The sequence below is a fragment of the Sciurus carolinensis genome, chromosome 1 (genome assembly GCF_902686445.1).
Source record: "Sciurus carolinensis chromosome 1, mSciCar1.2, whole genome shotgun sequence".
Classification (NCBI taxonomy): Eukaryota; Metazoa; Chordata; class Mammalia; order Rodentia; family Sciuridae; genus Sciurus; species Sciurus carolinensis.
The window spans coordinates 117,137,178-117,162,359 of NC_062213.1; the positions used below are offsets into that span (position 1 = coordinate 117,137,178).

Sequence of the window (25,182 nt, forward strand, 5' to 3'; positions counted from 1 at the left end):
AAAACAAAAAATCATTTCTCAGTGTTTCTTTTTTGTTACTGGGGATTGAACTCAGGGCCACTCGAGCACTGAGCCACATCCCCGACCCTATTTTGTATTTTATTTAGAAACAGGGTCTCACTGAGTTGCTTAGCGCCTCACTGTGGCTGAGGCTGACTTTGAATTTGAGATCCTCATGTCTTAACCTCCTGAGCTGCTGGGATTGTAGGGGTGCACACCGGGCATGGTTTGTTCCTCAGTGTTCTGGAGGCTGAAAAGTATAAGGTAAAGGTATGGGAAAATTCTGATTAGTGTCTGATTAGGAACAACTTTCTGGTTCACAGATGATACCAACTTGGTGTGTCGGCTCGTGGTGGAAGGGATATGGGTCTCTTGTGCCCTTTTTAATAAGGGCAACAGTCTCATTCCTGAGAACTCTTCCCTCATGATCCAAATGCCCTCCAAATCCCCTGCTTCCTAATACCATTGTCTTAGGGTTAGGATTTCAACATATAAATTTTGGGGGGAGAACATAAGCATTCAGGTCACAGCAGAGCTCTCATTTATGTAAATAAGTAACAATGGAAGGAGTGTACACTCAATTTTCCAAACTCATTTATAGTACAAAATTGACATGGCAATTTATTAAAAATTTATTCCTAATGCTCTATCTGCTAACTTTATCCTTTAGTTTTATTGGAAGCAAAGATTTGAAAAATGCCTGACATAGAGGACTCTTTATCAAGTCATTAGAATGTGCTTTCTTATTTGAGAGGAGGTAATTGAAATAAGAGAATTTAAGAAGATTTTGTAACACATTTGCTGAAACAAGATTAGGAAAATATAGACATTGTTAATTTTAATTATTGAGAATATAGTATTGTGTATACTATTTTTATTTTATCAAACTCTTGAATTTTTAAAAACTATTTTAAATATATGAAAACAACACTAAATAGTCTTATTAGTACAGACTGTCTTCATTATGTAGCAGATCTGCCACATTCTGACTACTCTTTGTCAATAAGTCTACATTTATTTTGAAATTCAAATAAGTGTATTACTGTAAGTACATTAGTTATCTCAGTTCATAATTAGATTGGTAAAGAGATAGACAGGCAAGGTATAAATCCAGCCATGAGATTTTTACTTGATGAAATAAGGTGAAACTACCTTTAATATTTCCTACAGATGTTCCTTTTGTTTTGTTCTCATGGAACCTATCCTAAGGAATTATGCATTCTTTGGCAGAAGTTAGGGGAATGGAAGTGGGGTCATTAAAGAAAATTGACTATCACTTTTGTAGTACATCTGGACAAATTATAAAAGATATCTGATTTCAATACAATACCACATTTCTACAGCCAAATTTACCCTCAGTCATCTATATCTATATACCTTCTCCTTCTTTACCTCTAAATTCTTTGTTGTAAATGTTTCTTCCTTTCTGAATATAAATATTCATCCATCCATTCAAGCTAGAAGACCCAGTATTCAATTCTCTAATCTCAAGTGAGTAATATTTATTTATGTGATGGACACATAGATGCTTATTATATTATTTCAAGAACCTTTCTATATGCTTAAAATATTACATAATTTTGAAATTTTAATTGTGGTAAAAACAGAATTTACCATTTTATAATTTTTCACTGTACTGCTTAATAGTATTAAATATGTTCGCATTGTTGTGTAACATATCTCTAGAACTGCTTTATTTTGAGTAGTTGAAACTCTGTACCCATGAAACAACTCCCATTTCTCTCTCCCCATAGTCCCTGAACACCACCTTTCTACTTGCCTCATCTATAAATTTGAGGGGTATAGGTACCTCACCTAAGTGAAATCATATGGTATTTGTCTTTTTGTGACTAACTTGCTTCATTTATTATAATATCCTCATTTATTTCATGTAATAGCATATATATTTATATCATATTTTCTTTATTCATTCATTGAGGGACACTGGGATTGATTCCATTTCTTGTCTGTTATGTATAATACTGTTATGAATGTGTAAATAACTCTTTGAGATAGTGCTTTCAACTCCTTTTGATATTTACACAGAAGTGGGAATTTTAGATCATATGGTCATTCTTTATTATTTTTTTGGTTTGAGGAATCATCATATTGTTTTCCACTACAATTGCATCATTTTACATTTCTAACAACAGTGCACAGGAGTTTCAGTTTCTCTGCATCCTCAGTTTTCTTTCTTTCTTTCTTGTTTTGATAGAAATCATGCTAAATGAGTTTTAGGTTAAAATGAGTTCGAGATTTAAAATGAGTTTGAGATTTAAAATGAGTTTGAAGTTAAAAATTAAAAATTAAAAATATAGTCAATATTCTATTTACAATTCTTAATTTTTTAAAAAATATACTTAAAAGCTTATTCAGTAATTAGCAAAATTTATCTGGTATGCATAAAATATTTTCAGTTTTCATGTGCAAAATTAGGAGCAGAATGACTTTAAAAGACATGAAGAAGGAAGCATACTTCCACTATTTTTCAAAATTCTTGAATCATTAATTACTATTGTGTGAATTTGAGTAGTATTTATTTTCTTTACCATATTAAAAACAGATCACCATTCAAAGTGCAATTCAAATGTACTTATATTTCATCATATTAGATATCCATTAATGCTCACTTTACACAAGAGAAAACTGATACATAGGGTATTTAGCAAGCAAAGAACAGAGCAAGAATCATTTAATATTAACTTTAGAAAACCAAGAGTGTCGCATAACCCTACCTATTTACAATAACTGCTTTCAAAGCCATCATTTAATGTACAGCTGGATAACTCTGGACCTATTTTTCATAATTCATTTTTATCCCAGATTTCAGAAGTTTATTATTCATTCTAAAAACCAATAGTTCTTTGTCAACAAACCCTATCTTGTTATTTTCAAGAGATTTTGCCTAGCTTTATTGGGCATTATATATTTCTTAAACATATCCTTAAGTTGTCAAATTCTTCTGTCTGAAAATAGTCATACCCACGATAGATATGAAAGTATAAGGGTTGGTGTTTGTTAGTCGAGTGGCATGAATGCATTAGAGGGGAGGAGTTTGGGATATTCACAAGAGAGTATCTGAATTGTAGGGCCATGATAGGAAAAATATAAAGAGATCCATGAATTTGAGAAACCAATGAGATGGAAGAATTAAGAGGTTGAAGAGAGAAAGTTTTGGTGTATTTAACTTACAGTTTTTAGGTGTTCATTAGAAGAATATCTAGTTTAACTAGAGAATAATAAGTAAATTTAGAGAGTCAATTTATTGGATTATTTTGAGTGACTTGAGCTAGAAAGAATTTTAGAATGAAAATTCAAAATGTTTAAGTAATTTAAGCAATATTGCAACCTTTCCCAACTTATTTATTAAGAATTATCAAATTTAATGTTTCAATCAGAGATGTTTATCTTGTGTGGACTTATCAGAGTATATTTTCATTTAAAAACCAATAAATTAATAACATGTTAATAAAAGTATAAGTCCTGTACCCCCACCCCCCCAAAAAAGGTTCCACTACTACTTATTTTCACTCTTGAATGAGTGAAAAGCATACCATTTAAGCTTTGAGGTAAGATAAATATTTTATTATCAACTTTCATGTTCACATAATTTTCAGAAAAAGAATCCATAATATTATGTTATCATCTTCATTTTTATAAGGAAAGATTAGCATTAAGTTTCACCAAAAATATGTGTTCTGGAAAGGGAAAGGATTTAAGAACATAAAAATGCATGAATTAATAAGTTTATTAATTCTCTTTGAATAAGTCAATTAACATCTTATTAAATATTACTTTGTTTTGAGATTGAGTCCACAGATGTTTATGAGACTACTAATTTTTTGAATTCAAAGATATAAATTGATATTGAGAACCTTAGAAATTTTAAGTTTAATATTACTTTTTACCCCTTGTCTTCCCTTAAATCTTTCACCCTAAAGCAGTTATATGTGGATGCTTTGTTGTTGTTACATTTGACCTGTAGAGGTCACTATTAACAGACAAATGAAAAAACTTCTGAAATTACACATTAAGATAGCTAAATTTTAATTTCCATCTGTTTCAACTCACTAGACAGTCCATACCACTATCCCATATTAAGGTGTTATATAAATAAACACAACATTAAATTTTAATTTTCGGAAAATTAAATGAAAAAAAGTACATATTACTCCTTGAATGGATTAGCCAAATCATTCGACTTCCCACATTTCCTGTCTCTAGTTTATAGGCAACTTGACAGCAAAGAGATCACACTAATTTGAGTTCTAATTATTCCTAATTAATTACCTTCTCTAATATTTAATATAAGAATCTATAACATAGATTCTCTGAACATGAGCTGTGTCTTAGCATGAATACAACCCATTAAAAAACAAAACAAAACTGAGGGGACAATTCTAGTAAAAAATTGATATAAAGTAATAATTTTAATTTTTTTTTTCCAGTTAGGATAGCTACTAGGAGGGCATAGATAGGGAAAGGGAGCAGGACTGTTTAATAGAGGAACCACCCTTACCACAAATGCCAGTAGAATTCCCTCAAAATGAAGGGAATCTGTTATTTTTTTGTAAATTCTCTTCTGCTTCCATAAACACAGCCGTAATCAATTAAAGACCCACTTGTGAAGGAGCCATTGTTTGTAGTTCATTCAGACATTGCTGAGTTGTCTTTTAGACTACCCGTGCGGAAACCCTGGTAAGGTGATGAGAAAGTTCAAAGCACCTAACTTTTCAATGTGGATTTTGTTCTTGGGACTTCACTGTATCTTTTTATTCATTAAAAAAATTGGAGTGTAGCATATGTGTTGATTTTTGGTTCTGAAAAGGGAAAGGATTTAAGAACATAACAAATACAGGAAAATTCTCTGAAAATATAATCCTTGTGACATTCACATAGTAATTCTTTATTTGAGCTTAAGCAGAATCAGTGCTAAAAATGTTTGCTAGGAAAGTTAATAATGTTACTTTTTCATAAGTCTGTTGGTAGAAAATGAGTGTACTTTCTTCAACCTAATGAATCATTCATTAATTTTTCTCATGGTTGCCATTTTATTTTTGTTAACAACCTCTCTCCTATACTCTTAACTTAAGTAAGGCAATATTATTGGCAATAAAATTTGTCAGTATTCAATTCCGGTTGCTGGATTTGGGAGACTGATGAGCTTTACTAAAAAGGAATGTAATATTTTCAGATAAGGATTTGGCATTCATGATTTAAAGAATTAACAAGATAAAAATGAATCAACACTAAGTATTTGATATTATTTATATGTACTTAAAAAAAGGGAATAAACAAATTCTCCCTCTTAAATACAAGAAATAAAAGTTAGTTATGAAACTAAACCCTTATGGACTTGTCTAGGTAGAAATTGTCCAAATTTCTTTCTTGCATGCCTAAAGAATAATCTGGAGTAGGCTTGTAGGAAGTTACATTCAACCCTAGTTAACTGAATATTTAAGCCAAAAATAAGTGTTTGGAATGGGAATTAATGAATAAAGTGATTCAAAAAGAATATGTCTTCTTTCCTAAGACTCCTTTGTTTCTCCAGATCAAATAAAGATAACAGCTTTCTCTGGGACTACAATTCAATAAAATTGCTGTGTCTTGTCACTGTTATGCAAGCACATAGACCTCTCTCTTTCCCTTGAGTGACATGTCTGGGAGGTTAGAAGGAAGAGCCTTAGTGCCTAAACCAGCCACAGTACAGATGACTCAGGACACCTTCACTAAATCCATTCATTACCTTGGCCCTAGTGGGAGTACAAGCAAAGCCTGCCAATTAGATGTTGGTAATGTGGACTCTGCTTTAGGGAATTGGGTAAGACTGCCAGAATTCATTCCTGAACTTTAATAGCCACAAAAGAGTATTTTTCTGTCGTCTGAAACTGGTTCAAAACCAGGTCCCAAAAGGACAAGCTTCTTTTTGTGCACCCTCAAGTCCAGTGACTAATAATGTCACATCAGGTTTTTCCCAAGATCATAGGAAACATCTGACGAAGGAGAAGAGGAGGAAAAAAAGCTGTCTTTTGAGTCGATTAGCCTGTTTCACTCTGTTTCTGATTTTCCAACATTCCTTTTGGAAAATAATTACATAGTGATTTGCCACAAATTAACGGTGCTTTAACATTAAATTACAGATTAAATCTGTTATGTGTCAGAGTCATAAAATAAAGCTTTCCCCTAATCTTTAGATGTTCAACATAGTAATTAATATCAGTTCATATTCAGGACTACTTGCCTTTTCCTTAGGGAAAATAAAAGTCCAAAATCTATCCTGAAGGTGTATTGGCATCACTGTTTTGATAAAAAATCATAAGGATAAATGTTTTCCTTTCAAGTTCATTGACATTATTTTTGTTTGTTGATTTTACTTTTACACTTTAGTCAATTGAATTCTTGGGTTATGTTTTGAATTTTTTCAGGAGCAGAGGTAAATTTTAAGGATTCATAAATAATTAGTAGTATGAAAAATTTTGGAAAATTTCTATGTTATTTTATAGCAAGTGTCAGAGAATATAAACAGGAGGAAATTTAGATAACTGCTAGTCTTTCCCTGTAGACTCTAACCAGAAAGATTTGATTCTGTCTCTATCAAGGTACCTATTTCCCTTCTTTTGGATTCTAGTCCTAATTTTGCTTTAGAAATTATTTTTAATGTGCTTCAGACAGGAGCCTTCTGTACAGGTCTTGAATACATGTACTGTATCTTTGTTTTGTATTCTTGTACAAATATATTTTATTGGGAACCTACTTCAAATTCTTGTTAAACATATGAGCTTATTCACATGAATGTACTCAAGTGCTGTGAATACAGGGGCAAACACTAGAACAGAGGAACCTATGTCTCACATTCAGGCAGCAGCTCACTGTTTGGGGAAAGGTTTTCTCCATCATCTCACTGCCTGTGTACATGCTGCACCACATACATACTTCTTTTTATCTGCAACGTGCATGCACAGATGCACATGCACACATCCGTGTGATTTAAAGGAAAAAACACATTAGTCATAAAAATTAGGAGTTGAAAGTAAGCAAGTAAGGCTTGGATAGTAACTGCTCAGAGCTTGAATGAATTGCCACAGTTTTCACCAAGTAACTGGCTGGCCTTCTCAGGCAGGCTCCAAATTCCTGTTGAAATGAAGACTTTCTTTCCTGGACTAGGCCTGGCATTCCTGGAAAACAATGGACCTTTTCAAATAGGCTCTGAAATTTCACAGGTGAAGGGAGAGGGGCAGTCATTTGATCCCACCCACAAGAAGCCTGTTAGTATTTTAAAAAGTGAAGACAGAGCCTATCATGGAAATTCAGGCAAAACTGGCTAGTGGCTAAGAGCTGCAATCTAGACCCACAGTTCTCCAGATCCCTGTGAAATACGAATCAATTGCAGTGTTCTGTCTTTGACTTACACTGCAGCTCCTTTTCTATATTTTCTTAAGAGCAGACTACAGAACCACAGAAACTGTGTTTAACTTTGTATCGTGTGGTATGGAAGAGCTATATTCAAGTTTTTTTTAATTAGTATTTGACAGTAGACTCTATAAAGGAGGCATTTACTGATGTGCGTATATATGTAATATAAGTTTAGAAGAGATGCAAGGTAAAAATATTACATAGGCATATAAACACATATATTCTTGCATTTATAACCTAAAATAATGATTATACCTTGCATCTCTTCCAAACTATTTATTACATTTTTTTGTTGTTTTGTTTTGTTTTTGTTTTTTGCTTATTTGTTTTTGTGCTAGGTGTTGAACCCAGCCCCTCTGAGTTATGTTCTCAGCCCTTTTGTTTTTTATTTTGAGACAGTGTCTTGCTAAGTTTCCTGTGCTGACCTTGAACTTGTGATGCTCTTACCTCAGCCTCCCAAATTGTTGTGATTACCAAAAAGGATATGTTCCAAGGCCCTCAGTGAATGCCAGAAATGAAGGCTAGTACCAAACTCAATATATACTATGCTTTTTGCCTATATATTACATTCCTATGATAAAGTTTAATTTATAAATTGGGTATAGTAAGAGGTTAACAATGACTAATAATAAAATAGGATAATTATAAACGTTAACTATAGTAAAATCACCAGCATCACTACTCCTGCACTTTGGGGGCCATTATTAAATAAAATAAGAGCTACTTAAGTACAATGCCTGCAACACAATGACAGCTGATTTGATGATAACCATGATGCTTATGAAGTGACTAATGGATGGGTAATATGCGCGATGTGGATGGACTGAATAAAGGGATGATTCATGTCCAGGGTGGGATATAGTGGGACCACAGATTTTTCATGAATCTACTCAGAACAGTGCACAATTTAAAACTTATGAATTATTTCTGGAATTTTTCATTTAATATTTTCAGACTGTGGTTGACTGCTGGTAACTGAAACAGCAGAAAGCCAAACAGCAAATAAAGGGAAACTACTGTATTTTAGCTCTCTACTCAGTCAGATGACCCATAACTTTCCAGAATCACTGGCTAAATACAACACTATTTAGAAAATAGCAAAGTTTAAGGTATCATTTATTAAAAAGTGAAAGATTTGCAGAATCTTATAACCTGTACACCCAATTAGGGAATCAAATGTTTATATAATATTTTAGTTAATCTACTTATCTAATGTTACCTGTGAAATCCAACTTATCATTGAACTTGTTAATAAATATCTGGTGTTTATTAGCAATAAAGAGGTGGTTCCCATCTAGAGAGTGGCTTTTGGATTTACCACTGACCAACTAACTACCATATAGTAAATTTGAAACCAACATATATTGTGATCACATTTTCTATGATGAATCATATTAAAAGAAATTAACATGTAACATTCACCTTCTTTTTCCCTTATGTAGTATTTTAATAGTCTTTTTTCAGCAATTCTTTCCTTTATCTCTGCTTCCTCTTTCCCTCTTTTCCTCCCTTCCCTGCTCCCTTCATTTCTTTTCTTCCTTCTCACATATATATGAAAAATGAATTTAAAGGAACTAGGAATTCACTAAAATTATGTTTTAGTAATTAATCTGTTCATATAATTGCTGAACTATTTGTTTAATTTAATCATAAGCTTATTTATAAAATAAATATTAGTCTATTTCTATTTGGAGCCAGATCTATCATTCTTCTAGAAAAGTGTGTAATATTAAATATACTACTAGTACTACTAATAAAAGTAGCTAACATTCTTCTGTAATTTTTTACTTCCTGAGGGAAGCTTTATTATCTACACTTTGCAGATAAGAAATTCAGTGCCTTCCAAGTTTAACACAAGTCCAAGTGAAGATTTAAATTCATGTCTTTCTTACTTTGAATTTCTTCACTATTACACTCTGCCATATCCCACCCAATCCCAGGCCCTAGCCTTTGTCTAGCTGTCCATGTTGATCCAACTGTAGATTCTATTTTGTGTGTCATAACAAATATAGAAAAAAAAAAAAAAAACTAAAACCCAGTATCTCTTCTCTCTTTTTTTTTTTTTTTTTTTTTTTTTTTTTTTTTTTTTTTGCGGTACTGGGATTGAACCCAGGGTCTTTTGCTTGTGAGGCAAGCACTCTACCAACTGAGCTATATCCCCAGCCCTAAAACGCAGTATCTCTTTATAAGGAGGTTATAGTTTAGCAGGGTAACTAAGAAATGTATAATATGTAAGTAGATACCTTTAAAACTAAATTTTTTACTAAAGTGATAATATAATAGTTTGAAATAAAAACAAGATAGACCTTACTTTTTGCCCCTTTGTCAAATATACAAAAAAAAATCTAGAAACCCAGTTCTCTGATTTTTGAGTTCGTAGGGTAGTTCAAGGACATTTGAAAAACATCAGCGTACAAAGTGGTTAAATGCATTGAGGAGAAACTCTCTGAAGAATATGGTGTGGTAAAACTCTTCTTCTCAGACTGATGTGGTCTTAGAGTAGGCTTCAATGAAACCATTAACACAACTGTATGTGAGTTTCCTGACATTGGCAGACTGCAACTTGGAGTCAGACACTTGCCCAGTTTATCTAAAGGGTGAGAAAAGGAATGGAAAGGAATGACTATCTGCATAGTATATAGCCAGGACAGTTTTGCTGCTGCTCTGAGATTGGTCTGGTCTGGTCTCCAAGAAACCTTTGTTATGGTAAAGTATATATCAGTGGGCCACATATAGGCCACTGTAAGAAAGAGAGCTGGACAGAGCCATTTTAAAGACTAACCAAGAGCATAAACAAAAATTACCCAAGGAACACCAGTAGTCTCCAGTAGTGTGAGATTATGTGAGAGAGATCTCCAGGGAAATCAGGAACTGAATAGTGAGTGACCATACAGTCAGGAGAATAAAATTCCATAGTTATAGAAACTGCCAAATTTAATTCTTATAAGAAAATAAAATTTGTCTACATGTCAGATACAAAGAATATGGTACAATCAGCCAGGGGAATATTATTTTATTCTCTTACTTCTGCTCATTTTGATCTCCCAAAAGCTTCGAGAAAGCAGCTAGCCAGTGAAAGAAGAAGTAGAAAAAGGGAAAAAAGGCAGAAGACAAACAACCATTCTCATTGTGTTGAGGCAGGCAACTCTAGGCCTTGACCTTAGCAGGGAGAAATCTTAATTTGAATAGTCATTGAAACATTGATTAATAGATTGGATCATAGATATTATATTTTTTAATTGGAGTCAACATTCTGTGACGTAAGGGGTCATAATGCTGCTATTACCTAAGATAAAGCTAGAAAGTAGTGTAATATAGCCAATTTTCCATCCAGGGGCAAGAAAGATTACTCACATTGAATAAATTTTAAAGGGGTGTTAGAGCTAAAACAGAAATGTGATTTGAACTTACCCTACAAGACTTGCATTCAACATACTAATCATGTTTCTTATAAAGAATTTGTAAAATGTTGTGTGATAATCACTGCTGATGGAGGGACTGTCTACTCCTGTATCTAAGCTAAGGAGCAATGTCCAATTTAAAGATCACTAGACAGGAAACTGCTGGAGGATTGTTTTATTCTTAGCACCATCACCCTTTTTGCTAGTCATCTTGTAATCTTCACAGTGTTTCTTAGTTACAACTTCTTCATATGTGAAAATAAGTAAAAATGTCATAATGCTTTGTGAAATGCCTTTTGCATCAAATGCCATAATATAAATCAAATTCATAATGGAATTAATACATTTTGAGAATGAAGTGCAATACATATGTGGGTGTTAATGTTAAAAAATGTAATGACCTTTCTTAGTAGAACTTATACATTCAAATTATTTTGTTATAAAATGGTGATTTGATTTTTTTTGTTTGAAAGTTTATGTTCATATGTGTTTCAGACATTTTTGGAACACATGTATATATACTACACACATGGTTTACTTATAAATATTATGCCATATTTTATTTGTGAATATATTTCAATATATTTATTTTCTCTTTCTTATGTTTTTCTGATAGCACCTTAACATGAGTCCTTTTTATCTTGGTTTTAAGGCATACATAGACTGACAACAAAATAGGTAACAAGGCAATATATACATAGAGTATTTATTAGTGAATAAGAATACATATGTGCATGGAAATTCCTCAGAAAACTTGAAATGGGACCACCATTTAACCCAGCTGTCCCACTCCTTGGTTTATACCCAGAGGACTTAAAATCAGCATACTACAGTGATGTAGCTACATCAACGTTTATAGCAGTTCAACTCACCATAGCTAAACTATGGACCCAACCTACGTGCCCTTGAACAGATGAATGGATAAAGAAACTGGTATATACACACAATAGAATATCATTTAGTCTTAAAGAAGAATGAAATTATGGCATTTGTTGGTAAATGGATGGAACCAGGAAATATCATGCTAAGCAAAATAAGCAATCCCCCCCACAAAAGATCAAGTGTTTTCTCTGAATAGTGGATGCTAATTCACAATGGTGGTGGGGAGGTTTGACTAGGGAAGAGTAAAGGTACCTTGGATTAGGCAGACAGAAGTAAAGGGAGGAGAAAGGGTATGGGAGTTGGAAGGATAGTAAAATGAATCAGACATTAATATCCTATGTGTATATGTAACTACATGACCAGTATGATCCTATACTATGTACAACCAGAAGAATGAGAAATTATACTCCATTTATATATGATATATCAGAATGCATTCTACTGTTATGTATAACTAATTAGAACAACAAAATAAATAAAAATAAAACTACCATATGATCCAGTTTAAAAAAATATGTGGCTGACAAAGGTGGGGAGGGATCTGGTTCTTAGGAGATAAGGGGAAAGTTCCAAGACCACCCTGTATTACAAGGTTAGCATAGAGATGGGACTCTTTGAAAGTAAGGGGCAATTCAAGCCAGATCAGAGATTTCCCAGACCTGTGAATGTGAAATAATTAAGACCAGAGCCCAGTGACCATAAATTCTGCAAAACTAGTTCCAGTAAGGACTTGTCAGCTAGGCCAAGATGACCATGAGTTGCCCTTAGGTCATTAACTAATGAACTCTGTCAATCCAGAGCCAAGAGTTAATACTTGGTTGGAACCTTCTAATAATCTCCCTTCTACTCCAATAAAAGCTGGGACACAAAGGAGTGAGTTGTTGCTCTTTTGATAAGGCCCACTCCCGTTTAAGAGTCTCTTTTTACCCCTTCTCTTTTCCCTTCAAATAAATTTTGCTATACTTCCAAAAAAAAAAAAAAAGAATATATACATGCACTTATATAAATAAGTACAAATATGTATACATATCGAGCTCTGTGTGTGTGTGTGTGTGTGTGTGTGTGTGTGTGTGTATAGCTAGGTATGCATAGGATTATGTGTAAGAATGTATATATAATTAATTCTAATAATCTTATTCATGCTATTATTTTCTATATTTTATACATGAAGAAACAGACATAGAAAGTTTAAGTGACTTGGTTATAGTCATACTGCTGGTGAGTGGCAGAGTCAGGAGTTGAATCCAGCAAAATAGCGCCAGAGTTAGTTCTCTCAAATATGTTCTCTGTTCTGTATATACACTATTCCTACCATCTGAAGAGTGCCACCATGTAATCTATGTACTAATAACATAGGAAATAATGTAAATGCCAGTCTTTATATAAGTAATGATTAATAGTTCAGCCAGGAATTAGGAATTTGAAAGTACTTGTAAGAGTGTCTGCGTCCCACAAATGGTAGTATATTGAGAACACTTTCCTCAAGTCAAATGGGAAATTCATTCAGAATATATGTTGAACTTCATAAGTACTCATAGCAGCTTGATGGGCACAGAGACCTGGACTGATTAACACTAAGAAAGATAAACATAAAAGTATGACTGAAGCAGTTTGTGGAAGCCTAGAGGAAGCCTAGGAGACATTGAGATGGAAAGTGGTGGTATTCCCACCATAATTTCACTGAAGTTATGTTTCCTCTGTTCCAGGTGTGGGCTACATAAGAGGGCCAGAATTGTCTTATACCCACTTCAAGATTCTGCCTAAAAGGAAAAGGATATCATAACACAAGTTATAGATATATAGATAATACTGACAGAAATAATAAGTAACACCCAATATGGATATACTACATTCATCAAGGGAACTAAATGTGCAAGACCTCAGTGATTGGAGATGTTCAGAGAATCCACAAAGTACCCCAAAACTAGCAGCTTAAATATCTAAGGTTAGTGAAAATCAATGCTAAATTACACTGGTACTAGTCACAATATTCTCTTTCCTGAAACTTCCCAGAGGAGTCAGATACTGTGGTTAACCACCCCCTTTTACTCACTATAAGGTGCTATTAGTAATACTGGGTTTCTTGTAGTTCCTCAAACATGTCAAGCATATCTCTGCTTCAGAATTTTTGTATTCTTTCCTGGTTACCTTGTGATGGTTACCAAGCTGGCTCCCTTTAGTCAGTTGTTTAAATATTAAATAATACCCCTTCAGATAGGCCTTCTTACTCTGTACCACTGTGATCAAATATAACTGGGTAATTTATAAGTAATAGAACTTTATTGCCATAAAGAAACTGTGAAATCTAAGATCACATATTCAGAAGGTTTGGTGTCTGATGAGAACTACATTCTGCTTCCATTGTTGTTGCATCCTCTAGAGGGAACAAACACTGTGTCTTCATAAGAGTGAAAAAGGGGCGAATTCTCCCTGAAGCCTATCTTATAAAGAAATTAATCCATTCATGAACCCTCATGATTTGATCATTTCCCAAAAGAACTCACTTCCTAGTACTATCACAGTGGGGATTAAGTTTTAACACAAAAGTGAGAGCCTTTGGAGAAATATTCAATCCATAGCATCTTCACATAGAACCTTATAATAGTTAATAAGTTTGACTTTTATTCAAAGTAGGAAGACAGTGAAAGGAAACTAAGAAGTATAAAATGATTTGATTTAAAATTTTAAAAAGTTCTGCTTGCATGGAGAAAGAATTATAGATGAAATTAATGAAAAGAAGGAGATAAAAACAATTGGGGTTATGTTTTGGAGGTAGAGTTTACAGAACTTTATGACATCTTGATTGATAGCAACAAAAAGTGAAGTGTCAGAAAAATGCTCTCCTATTGACCTCAACGAAGCAAACTGATGTGTGGTGAGAGGGAGGAGATCACATAACAAAGATGTGAGGACAGCCTGGGAGTTCATTATTGTCCATGGTCAGTATCAAGAAAATAGGAGTCTCAGTAATATAGCAACAAAGAACTGAATTTGGTCAATTACCTGAATGAACTTAGAGGTGTACCCATGCTCAAGATGAGCCAATACCTTTGTTGTAACCTTATGTGTATTCTAAGCAGAGAACTCATAAACTCTATGCTTAGGTTTCTGACTTGTAGGACTGTGAAATAATAAATGTTTTAAGCTATTAAAGTTAGTCCCACAGTGATAGAAAATTAATGCAATTGGCAAACAAAGTTCCAATTTGGGATGTATGAGACTTAAAATGCTTATTACACATTCAATAGGAGATGTCTAGCAGGGAATTTGTAATTGCAGTCTGGAATTCAGGGGAGAATTACACGGAAGCTTCATTTCAGAGTAAATGGAAAGAAGGAGACTGACAACATTCTTACCTAAAGAGTAAATGACATATAAGCGCCAGTCAAGAAAGCATAGTCAAAATCTTTCATTATCTATTCCATTATTTTTTAATATATGCAGAATTATATTGTTTTTCTTCACACTTGGCAAATTCATATCTTTTCAAAGACAAAATAATGTAGATCTATGTAGTTTTAAAAACAAAATTGAATTTTCATTGTTTGGATGCCTTCATTTGAAAAGTGGTATGAATATATCTTTTAACATTATGTAAACAATGCATTTGGGTCATCTTAAAACTATTTGGAAGAGACAGCTCAAGCAAAAATATCCACATGGAATTTATACTAATATGTACCATAGAAGAGTACCAAGTCCTGAGAATATCAGGGCTGGTTATATTTACTGTTTCCTCCTATGGTCTTGTTAGTCCTGATAATCAATTATTGTAAAATATTTTGTTATTTTAGTGAATTCACAATTTTTTTTATTCTTTTCAAATATTGCAGTGAATCTAGAGAAATTAGAACACTTAATAACTGATAGAAAAATAACCTGAGGGTAACAGCATAGTCTTAGATATTGTGACTTTTCTCACCTGGAAACCATACCTAATAGCTTTAGGTCAACTTGTTACTTGGAAGAATGTAGGGGAATCTGTGCTGATCAGTCATGTGATTATGTCATCTTGTACACAACAGAGACCATATAGAGAATGAATGCAGTAATTTAAGAAGTGATTTTCATTGTAGGTACTGGTTATTGCAAAAGTGCAGTTTGTGGATATCTGCAAATTTATGAGATCTTTGCCCATAAGTAAATTATAATCTATATATATTTAAAAAATTATAAATCTTACTTAGTATTTAGAATGGTAGCATAAAAAGAGTGAGGGAAAGAACAAATGTAATATTTACAAATAGGTTTGTAAAGTAGGTCCATCTGGAGTTCAGATTTTTCATGCTTGTTAAGAATGGAATAAAGTATTTTGAGTGTATTTGTTCCTAGAAGAATAGAGTTGAAAATCTTAAGTTTCTCCATTATGTAGTTTTAGGTTTGTTTTACAGCTACCATTCTTAATTAGTAGTTAAATAAAGAGAAAAATAAAGTTTAGAGTCTACCAGGCCCCTTTCATTTGTACTTGTGGAACTGGCTCAAGTTTTTTTTGCTGGAACTCAGCTTTACCAAACTGGTATTTTACTTGGCTTGGTTAACATTTTTATTTAAATAAATGCAGAAACTTAAGAAACATAAAATAGAAGGTTCATTGTGTTCAATATAGGTCAGGGGTAAAATAGGCTTAAACATCTAGCCATACCTATTCTGAATATAAGCTAAAATCTGAATACCTCTTTTTATAGTAAAGTCAGGGAAATAATACTGAGAACTTATTCTCTTGGTCTTTTATAATACACACACACACACACACACACACACACACGTGCGTATATATCTGAAGTATAAAATAATAGAAAGTGCAAATTTTTAGAGATATCGTTATATGCCTTGCCTCTGCTAACCCATATGTTATAAAAAAACAAAAAATGCAGTGTCATGAAGCTATTTAGGAAATTCAAATGAGATAAATATAAACTTTCTTGGAATAAAAGGGATCTACATACCTAATTCAGTTCCTTAATTCTGAAAAAGCTATTGAACTTCCTAAAAATTATGCTCAGATATGGCACAGTTAATATAGTAGATACTATCAATATTTGACCTATAAAATATTGTGCATATATTAATCAAAATAGAAATTACTTTCTTCAAGTACATACATTTGACAGAGTTTATTTTTATTCAAAATATTGTAAAGGTCCCTTTTTCTCTTTCTAGGAAATGATGACAAAAGGGCTAGAGTGGCAGTAAACGTCCTCCAAAAAATGATTACATATGGGGTAAACCTCTTCAAATACTAATTAATAATACTGTGCATAGATGTTTTAATAATTGTTTTATTTTAGAAGAGGTTTAGATTCATAGACTTATTGAAATGATAGTACAGAGCATTCCTATAAACCCAATACCTAGTTTCACCTATTATTATTCCCCAGTTCCTCATCTTGCCATAGTATGGTATATTGATCAAAATTATTTCACCAATACTGATACATTATTAGTATCTAAATTTCATACTTTATTCACATTCTTCAGTTTTTCCCTCATGTTCTTTTTCTGTTCTAAGATCCCATCTAGAGTACATTGCATTTAATTTCCATGCCTCCTTAAACTTGTCTTAGCTATGACAATTTCTCAGATTTTCCTTATTTTTGATGACTTTGATAATTTGAGAAATGCTTGTCATGTATTTTGTAGAATGCCTCTCAATTGGAATTCTTATGATATTTTTCTCATGTTTTTACTGGAGTAATATGTTTTGGAGAAGACTACAGAGCTAAAATGCCATTCTCATTATATACTGGAATATACTACCAATATAAGCTATCACTATTGATATTAATGTTGACCACCTGGCTTGAGATACTGTTTGTCAGATTTATGCACTATAAAGTTACTCTTTATTTTCTTTTTATATAGTCTTTGGAAGCAGTTCCTATGTACAGCTCATACTTAATGAGTAGGAAATTATGAACTTCCTCTTGAGGGCAGAGTATTTTAAAAAAATTTACTTATAATTCTTCTGAATGAGAGAATCATATTTTCTCACTTTTTTATTTGTTTAATCATTTATTTTTATCAATCAGTATGGATTCAAAGTTATCAATTTTTACTTTCGATTATAATTCAATAGTTTTAATTTCTTTGCTTTAATTATTCCATATGTGTCTATTGGATGTTCTTCAGTTGACTCCTGCTTCCCTTTGTCATATTTTCCTCTCATAATTGTGAGCTTTTGTGGTTTAAACAATATCTTGCCTATTGTCATTAAAAGATATGCTGTGTTTATCTTGTATATTTTCTGCCTCAGTCCTAGAATTAGCCATTTCTTGATGGATCCTAGATTTCTTGTACTGAAGAATGATATTAGAATGTACAATATGGAAATTAGGTGTGCTCATTTTTACTATGGTGTTATTATTTTTATGCCCTTTTGCTGGGGTTACTAGCACCCTGGTAGAGCAGAACTGAACAACTGAAAAGGATCCCAATCCTTTATTTAAGGGAAAGTACATCAAAGATTTCAGTTTGGCAGGGTTATTGAGGTAAACAGGTTGTTTGGTGCTTGGCAGGTTACTCCAATCTCCAGATGGCTGTGTTTGAACCTGGGACTGTGAGCTAAGGCAGGGTGCCAGTGTGACCTGGGCTTTCTTGAACTGGGGAATTTCACCTAGGAGTTCTCAGAAAAGCAGCTTCCCTGCCTTATGTTGGCTCAAACAAACCCATGATTTATACTCCCTTTCAACTGACAGAGCAAGGATGCTTGTATGTTTACATATCTATAAATCCATATGCAACCATTGATACAGTAGTCTCCCCATGTCTGTGGTTTCACTTTCTATGATTTTTAGCTACCTAAAGCCAACCACAGTCCAATAAGTATTAAAAAGAAAATTCCAGAAATAATTCATAAGTCTTAAATTGTATTCTGCTCTGAGTAAATGAAAACTCATGTAGTCCCACTTATTTCCACCAAGATATCATCCTTTTTTCCCAGTGTGTCCATTTTGTATACACTACCTTCCCATTAATCACTTCATAGCCATTTCAGTTATCATATTAGCTACAAGAGTATCTAAGTGCTTATATCCTTTAACCCTTATTTTACTTAATAATGACCCAAAAGTGCAAGAGTAGTGATGTTTATCATTTTGTTACAATATTATTAGAACAGTTGTATTTTATCACTACTTATTTTTGTTCATCTCTTACCTGCAGCAACCAGCGCAACCAAACTCTCAGGTCCTGCGAGGGGCAAAGGGGGATTGGAAAATAAAGATTCACAAACACAGATTTCTAAGATTAAGCTGGAATCAGGTAGAGCTCTGCTCTCTGGTGGAGATGCAGATCTAAAGAGTTATGCCAGCAATCTTTATTTATATGTCTCATTATCAGGTTTAAGACTATGCAACCATTATTCTTTGTATTCGGGAAAGTTACAGAAACTAGGACATCTTATGTAGCTTTTCCATAGTTGCAATCCACAGTTGCAAAGTGCAATGTTAGGAGCTTTGTGTAACTCTCAAGAAAGTCCATTGGTAAAAGTTACTATATGGCCTGCAGGAACTGGAGAAACAGAGCTGGTGAAACATTGTTGTTGTCTAGCATAAGAGTTCCTTCCTTCCTGGGAGCTGTGTACTTGAGATCAAGGTCAGAGCTGAAAGGACTCTTGCACAGAGCCTCCTCATGCAGGGCATTGCCACAGCAGCTAAGTATCTTGTGCCCTCCCACAGAAACATTCCCAGGCACTGGGCATGCCACAGCCATGAAGTCATCAGAGACCCCCAATCTCAGTCACTGCTCTCCCATCCTCTGACACCACTCTCCACACTTAACCTTGTCTAATTTATAAATTAAACTTTATCATAGGTTTGCCTGTGCAGGAGAAAAACAGAGCAATATGGTTTAGTATTATCTAAGATTTCAAGCATTCCCTGGAGGTCTTGAAACATATCCTCCTAGATAAGGGGAGACTACTGTATCTCTATTAATGCAAGCATAAATTCATGCTGATGTCTCCAAATTTATCGCATTACCAACTGGACAATTGTAGTCTCTCTCCTTGCTTATCTTTATACTCCTTCTCCCCACACTGAGAAATTTGTCTCCTACAATTCATTTAATTAATTGTCCTAGTCCAGAAAACATGTATTGTATTTTCAGAATTGCTAATCCATAAACTCAATCATGAACAACTGTATGGGCTAGAATATAATACCTTTTTACATGTCTTTCTCCTTTAAGACAAAGAGACTACTTCTGTCTCTACTCATGTCCAAAATCGTATGGGAAGTACTCTTTTATCTTACACCTCAGTGAGATTCATTCATACATTTGCAATACATTTAGATTTGTTTATAACATTCTTCATTTAATCCTGGGATTTCCAGACCTCTAAATGATATTTTAGAATTCATTCACATAAAGTATGTTCTTTATTCTATAAAATTCACTTAATTTCTAAGTAAAAGTTAAAGACTTTTAGCATATTAATGGAGGTGTGTATCCATCATGACAATTACATCTCAAGATGAAAACAATAGGAAGAAAAGCAGAATGCCCTTGGTCATGAATATATATGATGCTATAGACTGAACCTTTCTCTATATAATTTCCATTTAATGAAAAAAGGATTTTTAAGCATGCCAAACTTTAGGTTTTGGTTCATCATAGAACACCAAATTTTGATAAACAACTCAAATCATATGGTCACTTATTCCATAATCGGTCATTCAGTCTTGTTCATATTCTGCTAACAAACCAAAAACTATTTCTCAAAGAAAAAAAACTTATTTGCCAAAGAAGATTACTTCAAACCTTTGTGGGGCTGACTTATGATTCTTTATTGTGAATTTCTATAGTTGGACTATATTTTTGTCTAAAAATAAAAAAATTCTTAAGAGCAAAGATGAATATAACACACTGCTTCTTTTTCCACCTAGAATTATAGCAAATTATTTTCTATCCATTTTTTATTCAGATAGTCACTTGAGTCAATGATATGTTAACACCTTTATGCTTTTTATTTTGTTTTTATTTATTTACTTATTTTGTGGTCCTGGTAGTTGAACCTGGGGTTTCGTGCATACTAGGCAAGTGCTCTATCATTGAGTGAAACCCCTAGCCTCTGTGCAATGTAAAAGGACTCTGCTTTGTCTGTAATGATGAGAATTCCAGGAATGGCCCTAAGGTAAGATATACTTGGCACAGGAGGCCTCTTGGTATTTCTCAGATCATACCACCTGCTCATATGGTCAGTCTCAGAAACCACTGGAATCTAACTGAGATATGTTTTCCTAGGTGTAACTCTGAGGAAAAAAATTAAAGTTTAAAAGATCTCTCTTAATATGACTTTTCCATAACAATTTGTCAGAATTGATTTATTGTTTTCAAGTCAGAATATAGTAAAATTTGGGCAAAGTAGAGGTGAGGATAAGGGCCAAAAGAGAAATTAAAATAATGCAGTAGTTATAAACTTACATTTTGTATTGGTCTTATTCTTCCTTGAAATTTTATGCTGCGTGGCTTATTTAAAAGGGTAACCATGATAATACTTTATGTTTAAAAAGTCTTAATTGTTTTCAAAGCAAATTCACATGCATTATCTCATTTGAACATCATAGAACTATCTATGGTCTGAAAAAAAGATACATATGTGTGTATATGTACATATATAAAAACATGCACGCTTATACTCATTTTTAAGTCGCTTAACATTAAACTTGCTAACCTATAACATGACTTCGTTTATATTATTTCATTTTATTTTCATAGGTGGGACTGCAAATTAATACAACTATTTTGGAATGCAGTATGGAGATTTCTCAAAAAACTATGGATGGAAGACCATATGACCCAGCTATCCTACTTCTTGGTATATATCCAAAAAATCTAAAAATCAGCATATTATAGGGATGCAGCCACATCAATGTTTATAGCAGCACGATCTACAGTAGCCAAGCTAGGGAACCAGATGAGGTGCACCCAATAGAGGAATGGATAAAGAAAATATGGTATGCATACACAATGGAGTTTTACCAGCCATAAAAAGGAATGAAATTATGGCACTTTCTGGTAAACGGATGAAACTTGAGAACATCATGCTAATTGAAAAGTCAGACTCCAAAAGCCAAGGATCAAATGTTTTTTGTCATATGTGGAAACTAAAAAAGATTGGTGGGGGGGATTCCATGAAAATAGAAGAGAGATTAGGGGAGTAAAGAAGGGGAGGGAAGAAAAATGGAAAAAAGCAGGAATGGTATAATCAATCTGACAAAAGTTAGGATCCTAAGTACATAAATGAATATACCACAGTGAATTTCACTTTTGTATATATCCATAATTCACTAATTTTTTAAAAAGCCTTAAATAAAAGTAAGATAAGTAGAGAAAGGGGAGCAGAGGGAGGTAGGAGGAAAGGGAAAGGGGAAATACTGGGGGCTGAATTGGAGCAAATTTTATTCTATGCATGTTAATTTGTCAAAATGAACCTCAACATTATGTATCGTTAAAATGAAGTAATAAAAAATCTTAAAATTTCTGTTAGTCATAAAATGCATGATCAACATCTTTTTATTGATAAGAAAAAATATTTGGAGAGATCAACTTTCTCAAGACACTGCTACAGTAGATAAGCAAATTGAATTTAACTCAAAACTTAAGATTCTTGTGTCATTTGTATCCCACTAGACTGTTTATCTGGAAATCTTTTAGTAATCTCAGTACTCAGTTTGAAATCCATACTAATTAAATGACTTGGTGGGTGGAGTCAGGCATTAGCAATTTTTGAAGATTCTTAGGTGATTCCAATATTCAGCAAAGTTTAGAAACCACTAGTCTTTCAAACCATTTTGTCCCATTCTCCCAGGTATAAAACACCTATAAAAACTTAAATATGGCACAAAATTATATAATCATAACAAAATAATATTAATAGCAAATATATATGTATATACTAATATAATGTAAATATAAAAGCTCTAGATTATAATTTCCAACCTATTTTAATGCACATGTAAATTTTGTTGAAATATTTGCAGAATTGAAAACTTTAGTCTTAATGGGTATTGTGATTTAGACTGATATTTCACTTTTCAAAGTTATGTTTCTAAGGCACCATTAACTCATCCAGTCATTTGCTTATTACCATGGGTTTTACTTAGAGAGGACATAAATTATATTTCTAAACATGTAAAGTTCAATATGATTAGCTGATTGTCAGTGAAATCATACTAGAATACGTGAACGCTAGAAATATATGAAAAATAAGTTGGTAATGATAACCTATTAGAACAAGAATTAAATTCTCATATTTCTAATTTTGGCCAACCTATCAAGAAAAAACAAACAGACAAAACACAAATATATAATTCATGAAAAAGATTTCTAAGCCAAACTCCCTGTTTATTCCTGTGGGAGCTGCTTTTAAAGTTAGCCTACTGGTCTCACTCTCTTATTATCATCTCTACTCCTTTTCTGTTTATTCAAAGAAATCTTGCTAAGATCAAAGAAAAGCAAGCAAATTTTGCTATCAGTGGATATGAAAGAAGGTCAGAGATATCCGATATGCAACTCTTTATTTATTTATTTTATAAATCAGGAGTCCAGGAATACAGGTCTAATTTGGCAGGATTTCATGTGCCCAGTAGGCCAGAGATTCCAGTTCAGAATGCTCCAGGAAGTCTGTCTTCATTGGAACCAGAGACTAGTATGATAGTGCTTTTGAGGTAGTCCAAGTGGAAAATTCAGTCAAGTGTTCAGTTGCCCATCAGGTGTAGGTTGTTATCAACAACTACCCTCAAAACTTCTGGCTCTAGTCTAAGAGGTAAGTATGCTTAAAACACAATAATAAAAATATAAAACCTCCACTCCAACGGTTCTGGGCAAGTAGACCCTGTGAAAGAGCCAGAAATTTGTGGCAATAAGGATAGTATTCAGGGAGTGAGACTAGAGCAGTTTACTATCTCACAAAGCCAATTAGAGTATAATTCTTTAGACCAAGAATACAATTGAGTTTACTTGTCTGTTAAGAGTAATTGGTCACTGAAGTTCTACAAAGTAAGGAAACAGCCGTGAAACCCTCCAGATGATTTGTAAAAACAAAGTGAAACAAAACAAAAAAAAATCTTTCTGTCATATTAACTACTTACAGTGAGGTTCAGGATAGACCTTTTCTTTTCTTGTTTCCTTTTTTTTCTCTCTCTCTCTCTTCAGTAAATTTAGACAAGTGAATTTCATTCTTTTAAAAAATACACTCATACATTTCTGGTGGGACTGCAAAATGGTGCAACCATTATGGAAAGCAATACAGAGAGTCCTCAGAAAACATGGAATGGAACCACCATTTGACCCAGTTATCCCACTCCTTGGTTTATACCCAAAGGACTTAAAATCAGCATACTACGATGATGCAGCCACATTAACGTTTATAGCAGCTCAATCCACAATAGCTAAACTATGGAACCAACCTAGGTGCCCTTCCACAGATGAATGGATAAAGAAAATGTGATATATATATATATATATATATATATATATATATCACACAATTGAATATTACTCAGCTTTAAAGAAGAATGAAATTATGGCATTTGCTGGTAATTTGGATGGAACTGGAGAATATCGTGCTAAGTGAAATACCAATCCTGAATGTTTTCTCTGATATGTGGATGCTAATTCACAATAACGGGCGGTGTGGGGGGCACGCTAGGGAAGAATAGAGTTACTTTATATTAGATAGAGGGGAGTGAAGGGAGGGGAAGGGGTGTGGCAGTAGGAAGGTAGTAGAGTGAAACAGACATTATTACCTCATGTACATACATGACTGCATGACCAATGTGATCCTACAATACGTACAATCAGAAAAATTAGAAATTATACTCCATTTATGTATGATTTATCAAAATGTATAAGTGCATTCTACTGTCATGGACAACTAAGTAGAACAAATTTTAAAAATCATAAATAAATAAATAGTAATATTTCAGCATTAGAAAAATCACAACGTGGGCTGGGGAGATAGCTCAGTTGGTAGAGTGCTTGCCTTGCAAGCACAAAGCCCTGGGTTCGATCCCCAGCACCGCAAAAAAAAAAAAAAAAAGAAAAGAAAAATCACAACGTTGTCAGAGACAGACATTGACTAGCATACTAGATGTGTGAAAGCACTCTGCAATGGCAAACTTCCTAACACTCTACTTGGCATATATGTTGGAATAACCTATAAATGTACCTACATTTTAGTACAGACACAACTAAATTTCCCCAAATGTGATTCAAGATAAACTGGTTTTATCCAATATTCTGTTCAGGGTTATTAGGGATCATAGAATTGGCATGGAATTCAGTCAGAAAAATATATTCTTTTCTTGGCTTGGATGCTAACTGTGCAATTTGAATTCTGTCTCAATTTCCTCATTTATTTTTATTTTATTTTATTTTTTAAATAATTTTTTAAATTTAACTTTTAATTTTTTACAGACTGCATTTTGATTCATTGTACACAAAAGGGGTACATAATTTCGTTTTTATGGTTGTACACAATGTA

The 25,182-nt window shown here is 33.3% G+C and overlaps 1 long non-coding RNA gene across 1 annotated transcript in view; it reads left to right on the plus strand.

Annotated features, from left to right (window-relative positions):
- The window catches only part of LOC124983649 (uncharacterized), a 77,585-nt gene extending 56,117 nt beyond the window's left edge, over nucleotides 1–21,468 (plus strand). Inside the window, exons 3-4 of the long non-coding RNA XR_007108476.1 lie at nucleotides 13,403–13,641; nucleotides 21,414–21,468. This is a non-coding gene — a long non-coding RNA (uncharacterized LOC124983649). The remainder of the gene's footprint in view (nucleotides 1–13,402; nucleotides 13,642–21,413) is intronic.
- Nucleotides 21,469–25,182: the final 3,714 nt, after the last annotated feature.